At 38.0% G+C, this 15,719-nt stretch overlaps 1 protein-coding gene across 12 annotated transcripts in view; it reads right to left on the bottom strand.

Moving 5' to 3' along the window:
* Heph (polypyrimidine tract-binding protein 1 heph) overlaps window positions 1–15,719 on the bottom strand; it is a 793,543-nt gene that overhangs the window by 67,472 nt on the left and 710,352 nt on the right. The gene's annotated exons all lie outside the window — the stretch shown is intronic.

Genomic DNA, 15,719 nt, shown 5'->3' with positions numbered 1-15,719 from the left:
TCACTCGATAGCTGAGTTATGTATGATATTGTAGTCTAAAACAATATGTAAACACACCCTTATACAGTCTCCTTTTATCTCCCATTGGTCTCTAGAAAAATGGCCAACAAATTACCCCGACGTTCTTCGTGAAAGCACGTGGCAACGTGAGCTACAGAAAAGAAAGAAGCTTCTCCTATCAATCATCCGCAGTACTAAACTCTAGCGGGTGTGCCATAAAGTAATTCACACTGCTCTGTTCTGGCATGTTCCTATTCAGAGACTAGTCTCCCTCGAGAAATTAGCTTAGGCTACTTAACCCGCTCACTGACCAATCTCAGGAAGTTTTCAGGTTACTTAGGTCTGCCTTGCATAGTCCATGTGAAAAAGAATTAGTTGCTAATCTAGACCTAGCCCAGAACCTAAACGGTCTCCACCACGGTGCGCCCAGGCACTAAGGCTACTAAACTCTCCTATCCGAACCTCTTCTCGTGTCTACAGAAGCCATCAGCGAGGAGCAAGCCCGTCGTTGTCATCAGCTGTCGCCGCGGAGTAAACTGTCAAAGTAAACTTGAGGAAGGACGATTACCATAAAATGCTAAAGAAACGGGCCGCATTAGAATTTCGATGCGGATTAAAACGCTGGTTGAACCTCAACGAGGCTCGAGGAAAGTCTGGACCGCGGGAGCCGCGCGCAGTGCCACCGGAAGTCCTCCGCAAAGAGGAACTTGTTACCGAGTTGGACGCCGGAACGATGCTTCTACGCCAGGGAAATCGATCGAGTTCCGTGGCAAGCGTTTTAAGTAATTTCGTAGCGGTGTGACCAACATGTGAGATGAAAAATATTTGGAATTTTGGGTGGAAGGTGGTTAAGGGTATATTCCTGTGAAAATCCCTTAAAATTTTGGATTTTTTTTTTAAAGAAAACTATAACACGGGGTAAAGAGTCTTTTTGGTATTGAATTATACATGTTTCAAGATGATGAAAAAACTTTTTATCTCTGTCGGCGTTACGGCTATTTATTCCAGATTACATCGGAGGAAAAGTAATAAAAAATATTGTTTATCTTCTTAAAATATATGCCTATAAATCAATACTAAGAAGACTGTGTGCCTTATCTGTTATAGTTTTCATTTAAAAATATTCTACATTTTTTAAGGGATTATACCCTTAAGTGGATGGGGTTTGAATAAAATAATAATTGCAGTCGAAAATATTGTGAGGGTAGAAACAAAGTGTGATTAACTGTACAGGGTGTGAATAAAATATAAATAGAAATTTTTTAGATAAATACTGCACCTTAGAGCCAGAGTGTATTAAGCCACTTTTTTTTGGAACATTGCATTTTACATGTTTTCGAAACAGTTAAAAAATTTTAAATATCAACGAAACGTGTAAAATGCCATTTTTTAAAAGAAGTGGATATAATACACTCTGACCCTGGGATCCAGAATAGAAAGTCAGACTGCATGGAGGGTAAATAAAATAATGACAATAATTGGTAAAATTATGTTGCTTATTTTTTGTGTTCGTCTATTTTTCACTGAAGTGTTTTATAAAAATGCTTATTTAATTCGCGTAAATTAGGAAGATTAACCATTGTCTTTCCAACATACATTCAACTGAGATTCTTGAAGAGAATAAACATTGAAACTACACACATAAAACTCTGCGATTGAGTCTAACAAGTGTTTTTGAATCATATTGCAGTGAAATTAATTAACTTTTTATTCGTCATTTCGACAAATTAATTTCGAAATGGTTGTTTGCTTAAGTTTCTCAATTGATATTTGATTTTAATTTCTTTAATTAGTTGATCTCAAAATTGTGAAGATACTTTTAATGTTATTTAAATCTATAAAATTTGCATTCAAACAATATGATGTTTATAGCTAAGTTGCATAACTTCATTGCAATATAAATTATATAGTAATTATTTGTATGATTAACAAAAAAAGAGAACATTATAATCAGTAACTAAATTTTGAAATTCACATAAAAGTGCAAGAGAAACATAATTATGACCAGACCACCAAACAATTATAAATAATTATTTACCAAATATAATCAAGTTTACACTGAGATAGATTTCAGTCGGAGAAATTTCCTTTCGTCACAATATTGCGACAAACAGAACTGTACTGCCACGAAAATCCGTGCTGTTTTTAAGTAATATCATCGATTGCATAAACTACATCACCCTGGGAGCTCCGGCAGTAAACAATGCAAACATATTTTCACGTATAAATGCTCGTTCACATCGAATTTGTTTGCACGGAACACTCGCACATCCCCCTCGTTTAAACAAACACATTTTCGGGATTATCTATTGACAAATAATCCCAAATCGACGGAAAAGCAAACTGCCACGAGTCACAGACGAGTGCGTATATTCATTCACTTTGCTCCTCGCGTGAAAATAAAGGTAAACACGCTGTTTTCACTGAAAAACAAGCACGCGAGCAATCCTTGTCATTCTTTCGCCCGCTAAATTGAAAATCACCGAGCGATTTCGCTGAAACAATTTCAAGAAACATTTCGAATAATGCGCGGCATTATTTCCCCCCCCCCTCCCCCCCCCCACGAATACACCCACCCGCGCAATACAGAATTGAAAATATTCAAATTCAAGGACGATCAAACGACTTCAAAAGGCCGTTTACAAAATTCTAGGCTGAAAAACAATATTAAAAAAATTAACTGCAAAGCCCAGTGGGAGAGGAAAAAATTCCATCCGAAAAATTTTAAGCTCCCCCTCCCCCCAAGCCACTCTAATTATTTCCCTTTCTATTGTATTTTTCAGCTCGCTGGCGGCAGTGTACCTATACCGGAAAAGCCGAGAGGGTGAGAGAAAGAGAGAGAGAGAGAGAGAGAGAGAGAGAGAGAGAGAGAGAGAGAGAGAGAGGCCGTGCCAGCAGTTTAATGGCATTGTTTTCTCTGGCAAGGCCAATTTCGACTCATTGCATTTTTAATGGCCGGAACGAGCATCCACGCCGAAACGACGCCCGCTAACCGTTCGATTAATATTGAAATTCAATCGGCCATTTTGCGCCCGCGCCGCGATCCCACTGTGATCGATCGCTGGCGCCCACCCTTAATAGATCGCGGCCCTTCGCCGCTCGATGACGAACACTGGAGGGTCTCGATTTTCCAGAATTTCCCACCCTCCAGACCGATTTACCTCTGGCCTAATAAACACGCCCTCCCCCCCCCCCCACCCCACCCCCTGCTCCTGGAAAATAGAGCGACGGTAATTCGGTGAGTTATAATTATTAAAACCGTGGGGCATTTGGCGGGCCGCGGAGCCCGTGAAACACCGCGGCCGCGGTTTGTTAATATTTTAGGCGCGCGTCTGCGACTGTTGCTAACAATCGAACCGCGGCGGTGCTGGCTTCGCGTGGGAAGGAAAAAATTTATATAATTTTTTGGCTTTCCAGATTGAAAGACAGGCTTATGCTTTGCTTTTTTTTTTTTTTTGGAAATTCAGGTAACATCGCGCTGTTCTGAAGGGGGTGGTTTTATTTTCGCGAACAGGTATGTGTATTTTCTGCAAAATCGGGGGTGGAAAAACGAATGGAAAATTATTCTTTGTTAAAAGAAACGTGGAATGTGCGAGATAAAGGATTTTCGGAAAATCGAGTTTGCACTTAAATTACTTAATTTTAAATATCTAGCGCACGCGTGCTTAAAATATTTTTTCGAAGGCTTCGTTTATTTCTTTGTTGTGCCTCGATTGAAGGGGAAGGGGGGAAACGAGGAATGAAACTAGTAAAAGAAGCCAGTATTTTCATTCGAAAAGATGCAGATGGCGCAACGAGACGGTTTGCGAAGCGAAGTTCTTAACGCGGGACCTCAATTTCACCTGCAATTTAAATCTACTTAATCTCTCTCTCTCTTCTGGGCTAGCTAAAATTTATATTCAGAGTAATGATATGCTGAAATATGCGATTTAATACGCTATGCTTACGAAGGTCTTCGGGATAAATATTTTTCAGTTTTGAGGTTAGGATCACTCGTGGATCGCCGCTGGTCACGTAAGCCGTTCGTATAAAATTCCAATGACCAGTAGATACGTGGGTCTCGACGTGTTGAAATATTTTTATGACGGAAATGGGTATGAAATTACAGGAAGTTCGATACCGTAGAAGACATAAAATGTATGAAATAATACTAAATAATAAAACGCTGACATCCGTGACTTGGCATCCATCTTGAAAAAATATACCACAAAGTTCCTTGCCACTTTCACTTGAAATTTTAATTAAAGATTTAGAAACAACAAAATTAAGAAATTAGAAATAACATAGTTATAGTTATTTAACTACGTTCCAGTTTGCGATATTAAAAAAATATACTTCATCGTCTTCAATTTTTATCACAAATCGCATTAACACTACAAGTTGCCACAAATCTGATTTTTTTTAGCCACTGTATAATTCTAAAGACCATTGTCTACTTGTGTTATATTATATTTAGATGATTTTAGAAATTACATTTATTTTAGACCGTGATAAGTTATATTTACTTCATCATCCCTGACATTCATTATTCCAAAGATTAAACCGGCTAAAACAACATGCAAAATATTCCAAAGTGACGACTTCAGAATTTTCGTATACCGGTTTAAACTAGCTCGTGCGAATGTAAGAGGAGCACAGAGAAATAGTGATTTATTAGTCCGGGGGAGCCAGGAAACGCTGACGAAAGAGAATCATCCGGCAACACGGAGTACGGTGTAACCGCAGAGATGGGAACAGGATACGGAAATAAAACGAGGGAGGCAAGATGTCGGTCGAAAGGGCGGGCCAGCTCCAGGCGAGGTAGCTGCAATTGCAACGACAACAATTTACGAAGCTGGAACGAAATGCAGCGCGAACCTGACGCAGTACCTATAACACGACGTGGCGATGATGCACTACAGTCGGAACAAAATCCAGTGGCCGCTCGAAACCACTGAGGGAGGAACTACCCCATCCCTTGCCTCAGCGTGAATTCGCAGGTGAACGTAATATTTTCTCCCCTTATTAGCAAATTGGTGATACGCTTCTAAACTTAAATTTTGCTAGTGGATCGCTTACAAAATACGTTAAAAAAATAGATGTCGAGGAATTAGTGTTCCGATGGGAGAAAGTTGTATAAAAAGATCAGGCAGTAACTCTTCTCTCACACATGTTTTTGATAATTAGAATTTTGAAAGTTTCCCTTTCCCATTTCTGCTTCTAACTAAAAATGACCTTTTTTTTAATATTTCTCCAGATTTTAATATTGCTTGCAAAATGCAGACTCTACAATTCCAATCTGTTCCAAATAAATCAATTTATCCATCAAAATCTACTAGGGAAAATTAATATAAAAGAATTACAGTAGCAAAGTATAAAAACTTCTGTCAAATGCAGATGAATTAAATCAGCAGCCTTCAGTGGCCACTTGATTTTGTTCGGACTGTATCTTTTGGCTACTGAAACTAGAGCTCTACTCCCTGCGCAGATAATTGTTATGCACTGGAAACAAATGTTGTTTTATGCTTCTACTCTTCATCTTTTGACCAATTTGCCTGCAACGTTAAATTTTCAAGGCTGATTACAAACCAGTGATCTACTTGCAATTTTATTCTATTAACAGGAGTTCAACAGCCACTGACTTTGTTATACAATAATTATATTATATAATAATTTATATAATAACTTCATAGAAACAAAATTTATTCCACAACTTCGACGTATTTTCTCACGCAGAATTAATGCTTTTCGGATTGGACCACCTATTTTGGAGCAGCCTGTATAAATTTGCATCGCACCGCTTGTGTCCACGTTTAAGTGGGAGTTTAATTGAGACACACATCAGCTGACGCCCTTTGTCGGTTTTAAGCGTAACTTCGCCCTCGTCTCCAACTTTTTCACTACGTCATCATCCGAAACTCCGGCTGGTGCTTCATCTTCGCAGCGACGAAGCTCGTTAAAGATGCCCTAATTGCTGCGAAACGCGCGGGTCGAACTGCCGTTGCGGAAATAATGTCACGACGCCCTTTATTCGAGACGCTCCACATTAGGCGCAAGCTTTTGTCATGGGTTTTACCGCGTTCTTACGGGACGCTATGCTATGAAGATTATTGAGCTAGCAGGCATAGTAAACTCTCCGGGATAATGGCACTCCGGATAGCTTCTGCTGTTTTGTCAAAGTGGACTGAAAGTTGTATTGGGCGAGGGGGGTGTTTTGTAAGGGGAAAGTTGCTTCGTTTGCCGTTTCCTGAGTCGTTTTCGTGCTTTACGACGGAATGAAAGTGTGACGTTTCTCATGGTCACTGAATGGAGAAGAGTTCTGATTCTAATGGCCCCTGAACGTGAAATCTTAATCCGTTGTGCTCTCAGGACTACGCGTTCCTCGTGGACTTATCTGCTCAATTTTCTATGGGTGCCACTTTGAAATTATTTCTGTTTTATTTTTATAGCATGATTTTGTAACTTTTTCTGCTTCCATGTATAATTTTCTTTTTGGGGGAAAAAACTTTTATAATTTTTCTAAATTATGCAAATGTGAAAAATAGTATTAGGCTGTTAATTTTTTCATATTAATATTCGTTACATATAAGTTACATAATATATTCGTTTTATTCATTTAACCTAAAATTAAGAAATACAAATTTCATAGTTTTTGCATAAATCAAAAACAGCTCTAACATATATTTCTGACGAAATGATTCTTAAAAATCGTTTAATTCAACCAGATGCAACTAGGAAACAGCAAAATTGAAATCGAATACTTTCCCACTTATTAAATAAGGTAAATGTCCCAATACCTGGACACTAGTGTAAATAATACTGATTATTACATTTACTATTCGCTTTATCCATAAAATAACTATTTTATTCAATTATTCAAATATTTAATAAAATATATTCATGTACAAATTTTTCTTAGTAAACTTGTAACAAAAATAATAAAAATAAATTTTCTACAACTCTCCAATTTACATCATTTCAGTATTGTTCTTATCTGATTTGCTTAACAGTCTCTACTTTTTCTTAAGCGAATATAATTAATAATATTTAGTATATTGGCACAACTAATACATTTTTAAAAAACTGCTACCTTGTAGTATTATTTTTTTATTGCAAGATTCAAATTAAAGGTCTTATTAGTTTTTTATTCGCGTGTCTATCTACTGGTACAGTGAAATTCCGGAACGGCCCTAAACCTGACCATGTGTGCAAACTGTGAAATAATTACGAGTTATCGTTGACACAATATTAAAATCGTTATTTAACACCTTAGCAATTATTACTTTGTATTCTTATTATCCTGTTTTAATGATAATATTCAATTCACAACACGAATACATATAATCTTAAAATTAATCATTCAATAATAGATTGTTTTTACTCAAGTTTGTTTACTGATTTGAATAAATTACTTATACAGAAAAAATATGCCAATAGGAAGAACTATTGTGTTGTTTTTTTTATATTTAATTTCCCTAGAAAACATCCAAATTGCTGATGTTTCATCATGAATTTTCAATATTTTACAAAATTATTAAATTCAATAACATGTTGGTTTTTTTAAATGATAAAGTACACGCAGTGCCCCACGTAATTGCAAAATCGTTTTATATAAATCGACTTGTATAACTGCAAAATTCTCAATCGCGTTTCCCCCGTACCTTAAACGTCCAGGTATTGGGACATTTACCTTAATCGCATCTGCCACGAGTTGCCCCTGCGTGGGCCTTTTTTTAGCGATAGACAATGGAGCTTCGGTTCCCACTTGCTCCAAAAATTAATGCCGAAAGTTGCGCTCGCCAGAAATCTGCACTTAAACCCATTCCACGTTCCTTCTTTCGATTTCGCCTTGCCAATTACCAGGCCATAAATTTTCGTGCGCGAGCGCCATAAATTCGAACTCGGTGCTTTTCTTTCCCCGCGCTTCCCCGTTTTTTCTTCCGCCAGGAAGAATCCACCCGGAGCATCCCCCATCGGGCTCGTACATCTTTCACGGAGACACGCGAAATCGAAAGATTCTTCGAGCCACCTTCCTCTTCCTCACCGCGAAGGAGCATTAGTGAATTTTCATGGAATGGAAAAGAATTCTATCTTCTCGCTAAGAAAATTCATCCCCGTTTGCTTGCTCGTTCGTGTATCATATTCCTGCGATATGATTTCATTTTTTTTTATAATTTGGGATACGTTGAATTTTTAGAGCAATATCGTGTTCGCTGATTCAAGAACGATTCCCAGACGGTACAGGCGGAACAAAATCAAGTGGACGCTAGAGCGCGGAGGCGGGGCTACGCCTGCAACGCCCTCTAACTCCTCCCACCGTTCCACGTTGCGGTCCTACAGACTAATGCAACATGCATTCGTTTAATTTAGGAGTTCTACTACATTTAAAATTGCTACATGCTTCTCCAGGTTACTTTCTTAAAAGATAATATTGCTAATATGCATGGGGATATTTTTATTCTCGAAAAATATCTATAGTATTATAGAAAGAGAGAGACGATTTTTATGTTCACGCAAAACTCCAGACCTATCGAATAGATCTTCCTGAAATTTTAACACGTTATTCCAAGTTACTCTAGGGCGGACATAGGCTATGGAACATCCCCAAATTTGGAGAGAATCTTTTCCGAAATATTTGAAGAAATTAAATTTATTTTTTAAAATACTTAATTTTCTTAAAAGATAATTCTAATAAACATGAATCAATCACGCTAATATCTCGGGCGAAGCCGAGACGGGGGATGCTATAAAAAATAAAATTTCAAATAAAAAATAATTTTTTTTATTTTTAAATCGAATACAAAAAATTTAGTCCACTTTGTCTTTGTTGCAAAAGAATCACCTATCATCTCTTCAGCTCTACCACTAATTATCCTTAATTATCGCATTAATAAAATATGTTCCTTAATAAGTAGTGCCATTTCAAAACTATATTCTTCATTCAGTAAAATTTTGTACCATTTTCTTTTACTGGCAAGGTTGAGCAGAAAATGAAGAAAGAGGGGAAGGGAAGGTTTCCGTTTCAGAAGTTTCGGAGGGGGATAGATGAGAAACACTCTCTCCTCGCCATTTAAAAAGATGCAGATGGTTTAATTATACTGGATGCCGATAATAAAGTCGCCAGCTGCGAACGGCCATGGAAAGGCTCAATTAAAGTTGTACCTTAATTTCTTGAAAGTTGGAGGGGGAGGGAGGGAGGAGGGGCAGATAAGAAGAAAATCGCAGCGAGTGAAAGAAATGTAAGACCAGGGCCGACAAAAGGAAGCCGGGAATCGGGCGAAATAAAAGAAAAATACTGTGGGAAGACGAGTGAACAGAAATGCAGGGGAGGTGGCAAATAAATAAAAGAGCATCGTGGAATTTTAAACAAGAAAAAATGTAAGTAAGACGGGAATGAATGGTACAGCAAGAAGAGCTGCGAGAGGAAAAATAATCTCAAATGAAGGCGACGAAAATAAACGTGGGGGGGCGTGAAAGTATGGAAAAGTAAAAATTAGGCGATTAAGGTTGAATGATCAAGAAAGATACTGTACACTTTCACGCGCAAGGGGGTGGAAAGTATGAAGATTCAGAAGTACACGAAGAATTAAAATTGATATAGGTACTTTTTCCCAGTTGATGTATTTTTCTGAGCAAACCGAAATATGACACTTTTGGGGGTTGAAATTCAGAGAATAGAGTGATTCAGACAGAAATTCCAGGAGTACAAATATATTGTGAATTTAAGGGTAAAAATTTTAATCGGAAAAGCCACGCACGTGGTTACCAGGAAAAAGGCGATAGTACTTAAAATATCTCCTGCAAAGTATTAGTTAATGTAATACAAAATCATCCACAATGAAATCGTGAAGTTTCTTTTACCAGGAATAAGAGAAAAATTATTATTATTATTGATGAAAATAATATTGTTTTTATTTTAATAATAATGTTATTGTGACGTCCCGGCCCCACCACGGTATCGCGACTTAGTATCGGCGCGCGCCACCAGATGTCTAATCTTCTCGCTAGTCCTACTTCCCAATCTCATTTCATATATATACAAGTTCCAAATTATGTCCTCTTGTGTCCCCGCGTGTGTCTAGGGCAGGGGCCGTCAGCTATTGGCATTTTCTTATTTCCGCTACGCAATCTGGTGGCGAAAATTAAAAGCAGTCTAATCGGGTGTTAGCTGCCACATGTAATAATTGCCAGTATTGGGAATTTCGACTGTTTGATGGATCGATTTTGTAAAATTTAACAAACTATTTAATGACAAAAACATTATTGTACTGTTTCAATACTTGTGTGACACCACCTCCAGTCCTGTAACGCGATTCACCCGATTACAGAGCTTACTTTAGTAGATGGCGCTCTCACAGTATTTCCCAATAGCCCTACTGAGATGACACTGTGGCTGACGGTCCTAAGACGAAAAAACGCACCTCTTCTTTTCCTCCTCGATCCTGACAAAGCCGATCCACCCGCTCCGCACAGTTACTTCATTGCGGCGTAACCTGCCGGCCTTAGGGTTTAGGTTATGTTGGAGGTGACGGGGCAAGAACTCTCCCCCTTCTTCCCCCAAAACGTTTCCGGCATTTCTGGACGTGACATTATTATTTTTATTTGAATAATAATATTATTATTTTTATTTGAATAATATTAATATTTTTATTTGAATAATAATATTACTATTTTTATTTGAATAATAATATTATTATTTTTAATTATTATTAATAATAATGAAGAAATAATCAGAAAAAAGAATAATAATTGTTATTTTTATTTTTTTACTTTATAATAATTCTTATTTTCTTTTTACATATATTTTCATGCAATAAGTAATAATTATTAAGTTAATAAATTTTTATTTCTATTCTTGGTAATTTGTTTAAATCTGAAGCATTAGTATTACGCAAAACAGTAATAGGTTCAGATTCGTAATTGGCAATAAATCTCATTTGTTATCGAGTCTGCATCAAACGCGAACCAAACGACGTAGAATATTTTTTTTTCACATACACTACTCGCCACAACTCAAAAATGGTAAAAATGGAGCAGCACCTCTCTTGCTGCAAGCTCCTCAATTCAAGTACTTATTGTTAGCAGTGAAATGAAAATTGCTTGGGTGATCCTTCTACCCAAACAATTTTCATTTCCACTGCGGAATATTGAATACATCAGAAATTCGATACCAGAAATGGAACACTCCCCAAACAACCGTGTTTTCGTTTCTATGAAATTCGCGACGTGTCAGTCCCAGGAACAATGAGCTGCACAGCGCAAAGCTGCGGGCGCAAGAATAGAGACAATATAATAAAATTAATGCCTTCGTCGTCAATGTCCATTGGCGGTGTCCATTTGAACGACAGCGTAAGAATACCGGAAACAATAAACGATTGTTTAATTTCATAACGCGGCAGCTGTTGTTCCATTGAAACACTTGGCAAGGGAAACTTGCCCCGAACCACTTTCGTGCACCTATACCGGCAGCTATTAGTCGGGAACTTTCAGCGACTAAAACTTGAACGTGTTCAGCGGGTAAACGTTGCCGGATGGATTGCAGAAACTGTAAACTCCGGCGATGTATTCTGTTACAAAGGAGCGAGGAGTTGTAACGTCGCGTTGCGATGACTCTTACGGGATCATGAGGGGGCACGGAAATCGTGCGTAACGACCGTGCAATTGTCAACTGTAATGTCGTTAATCGCTGTCTTAAGGGAAACGCGTACAACTCGACAATGAATGACGGTGTTTAACGACATTTATCAAAATTTAATCACCTGAATGAACGAACTCTGTGCCAACTTTCGTTGCATGTAAGCTCGTAAGTACTTGGAATTGTTTCCACGGCAAAAAGAAAAGTTGGAAGAAACTGTTGTATGGGGCGGAGACAGTGGCGCGCTCAGGAGGGGGGTCAAGGGGCCTTAGCAACCCCCGAAGAAGAAGGGAAAAGGAGATTAATGTAACCACGGCTGAAGTAATCGAAGAGCTTTGTAAAAAGAAACGAAAACTGGATTTAATTCTATAAATCAATTTTTATAATCACTTAATGAATTTCATTGAATTTCTATCCGTCCCACTCGGCTTTCCCCAAGATTAAATCCTGAGTGCGCCACTGGGCAGAAATGTAATAATAGTATTATGGATTTATTAAACCGTGTAAAAAGTGAATTAAAAGAAAACAAGAAAATAGGGTAGCAACGAATGGAAATAAAAAATTGCGAAGCGCCCGGTTCAGCAAAGATAAATTATAATGTTGATAGATCGCAAGCAAATACACACTCAGTGTTGTTGAATATTTGGCACAGTGTATGAAAAAAAATGGGTGATTTGATTTTGTATTTTTTATATTAATATTAGTTAAAAAATTAATTGAATGACATAGTACTTTAATTAACTTTGGTTTAAAATAGATTTTAATTTTAGTCAATGGAAACGTAGTCAAACTATAGTTAGTATTCCCTGGATTCAGCCTGAGTTCGAATTCAATAAATATTATCATAAAAAAGGATATTCCGAAATTTACGATAATTTTCCTGCGTCTTAAAATAAGAGAAAAAGTTAAAGAAAATCATGATCAATAAAATTTCTAGCAATTCCTCTGCATTGAAAAATAGAACAGGAACTGCGCGAAGGAGTAAATCAAGATCACTGAAGTTTAAAATAATTTATACATATTCCAGAATAGAAGAGAGAGAGAGTGAAAGCATATATTAACAAATAATCCATGGAAATACAGCGAGCAAGATTCCTGCTGCAAAAGACTAAGCTGAGGTCGTTATTTCCACCATGCACTTGGCTGTAGCGGCTTTTAAGAGGCGAAATAACTACTCTAAGGGGTAGTTTCTACCCCCTTTTGATGGCTCGCCCTCGAACTAACCGTAAGTGCTGGGACTGAGAACATTACCATAACCTTCCGCTACTTGTTGCCACTGATAGCTCCACCCACCCCCTGTCTGGCTTCTACTTCCACAGTGGGTCACGAAAGTATTCGAACTGGACGTATATCACCAACGATAATGTGGGAATGAGGCGCGCAAGCAGGCTAAATACAATACGTGCCATTCCCGGCATAACAGGGTAGTGGTACTTAATATCGCCTACACTGAGGCGGGTCCCTCGGACGGAGCGTGGTTAAGGAGGAACCAATCCGTAGCGTACCATTGGTTCCTCCTTAACCACGCTCCGTCCGAGGGACCCGCCTCAGGTCTCAACTCTCGAAAATCAGACTATAGTAGAGAACCGAATTTCAAGGTTAAACAGCTGCGCCATCTGCTGGAAGCTAGCCCAAACGCTCATTAGTCGCGGCTATAGTCGGTCCAGGAGCAATTGGCGGCGCAAGGTCGCCGAGGAAGAGCTGCCTCCATCCCTGCCGTCAGTACAGTAAAACGAGTTAAATGAAAGGAGGAGTAATTTATTCTTTAATCCCAAAATTCACTGGACTTCCTTAGATCCCCAGCCTCTTTTAGGCATAGGTTACACAATACACTGTTGCCTACACTTGACTGATTCTAAACAAAGTGTATGCCAAAGGGATTCTCCATAAATAAATAAATATATGAACCCTTAAAACTCCAACGTTGAATTGAACATCACCTAACAGTTCATTAACTACCATAAAGAGATACACCACTAATTGTTCAGCGAAATGATAATTCGAGTAAACCATGGAACCTCTGGTAAAACTAAGTAAATCTATATAGTTTCCTTCACACTCATGAAGAATGACAATTTTACTGCAAAATATGTCTCAAGTGCAGTCAAATTTCACTGAAATTAAAACCTAAATCTGTCTATACCCCCACCTTGAGAAGTAGGGCGAGCAAGCAATTTCGCGCAAAATGTACGAGCAGAAAAACCACTGTACATTAAACGTCCCAGGGCCCTCTCCAAGAAAACCTCTCTTGAAGCTGGTAAAGCGAAACAAACGTTTCATCAACCTAATTTTTCCAAGGTAAATATCAAACCCTTCCCGCCCGACATGTAAATCTAATTTTTTCTTTTGCGAGGAAAAAGGGGGAGCAGGAAAAAATTACAACGACCAATAAAGCCTTAACCGTAGGTAATTATTACTGCATTCTTGTGGCTATAGAGACCCTTGCCATTTAAGTGCTTCAAAATCCAATTATGACGAAATCGATACATCCGCCTGTTCAGGCTCGATCCAAGCATTAGGTCGAATCAATGTCTCATCGGAATTTCATTTTTAACAGGGAAAAACGGTCCCAGTTCTCGGTTCTGTGACATCTGGTTGGAGATGGAATCAACGAACCGAAATTAACTTTATCGACGACCAACGTAACCGCGAAATCCTAGCTGTTTATTGCGAAGGGGAAGAGGGGCGGAGGAGAGGGTATTTTATTGTGGGAATAAACGAATGAGGAGATTAAATGCAATTTTGTTATAATATGATATAACGAATGCATGCGACAGCAATTTAAGTTACGTTGAAATGTAGCTTCCCCTGAGACAGTGCAATTTCATTTTCTTTCGTGTCTACTTTCGAGAAAGAAATTGTGTCTCTTTATAGTCACAAACTGTGAATGATGGAAATATTTATATATATAAGCAGAAGTGGGGGGTAATTTTTAAAACATGTCTTTTATATTCCATGTCATTTCTTGCATAATGATTTCTTTTAGGCTTTAAGACAGTAGTTACATAGTAAGACTAAATTACTCTGCATTCATAGTGCGAAGCCCCCTAGTGGCAGAGATTTTTATAAGCAGAACGAAATAAAATGGCCACTTAAGGGGTTGCATACCCTCGACAGGTCGGAAGATAGGGTAGGGTCACTTTTATGATTATTTTCAGCCAAAGAAACGACACATTTCAAAATCAAGATATACACCTTGTTGGGTATAAATTGAACTCTATTCTCTTCAATAAGAAATCTGGAATCTTATAATCAAACAGATGATTATTTTAAAAAAAAACAAAAAAATAGTAGAGAAGGAAGAAACCTCTCAACAATATCCATACTATAAGAAAAAATGTTTAAAAAATACAGTAAAAATACTAACACTAAAAAAGAAAAATTCCCGAAGATGGCGTTGGAAAACGCTTAAGTCGGAGAAATATCGAAATGCTTCGTGTATAGTACCTTGAAGCCTGCATTTGAACTGTTTATAATAATTGATAGGTTTGAATCCAACAGGTGACTATTTTAAAAAAAAAAAATAATAAATAAGTAAAGAAAGAAGAAACCTCTCAACAAAATCCATACTATAAGAAAAAGTGTTTAAAAAATACAGTAAAAATACTAATACTAAAAAAGAACAGTAAAAATACCTATTACATCCAAAACACATAACCAAAACAACTAAAATCAAGAAAAGAATCCCACAAATATACAGGGTGTCCTGGAGCTGTTGGCACAGCTCCAGAGGAGGTGATTTTACACGAAAAAATAAATCGAAAATTTAGTATATTATTATACCACCAGTTCCCCCTCCACTCCTTCATCGCACTATCTTTTTCTCGAATCTGAACATTATTACTGTTTCGCCAGGGCGGGCGTGAAATATTACCTGGAAGTCGCATTAACTTGCAGAGCGTTCATACGGGAAGCGAGAAGAGGGGGGTGGAGGCAACGAATCTGCGTGGCAATATTTTATTCGCAACGTTGCGCGGGAAGCAACAAAAAGGAAGGTACTGTGCTCCGTCGTAAGCGGCCTCGTGATCCGCATCCGCGGAAACTCGTTTTAACATTCTAACACTCGGCCACGCGGTAAACACCGAGGCGCAACCCTCTCCTCGTC

Source organism: Andrena cerasifolii, chromosome 15 (genome assembly GCF_050908995.1).
Source record: "Andrena cerasifolii isolate SP2316 chromosome 15, iyAndCera1_principal, whole genome shotgun sequence".
NCBI classification, from domain to species: Eukaryota; Metazoa; Arthropoda; class Insecta; order Hymenoptera; family Andrenidae; genus Andrena; species Andrena cerasifolii.
Note: the sequence above shows the minus strand (reverse complement) of the source record. Positions and strands in the feature narration are given on the sequence as shown.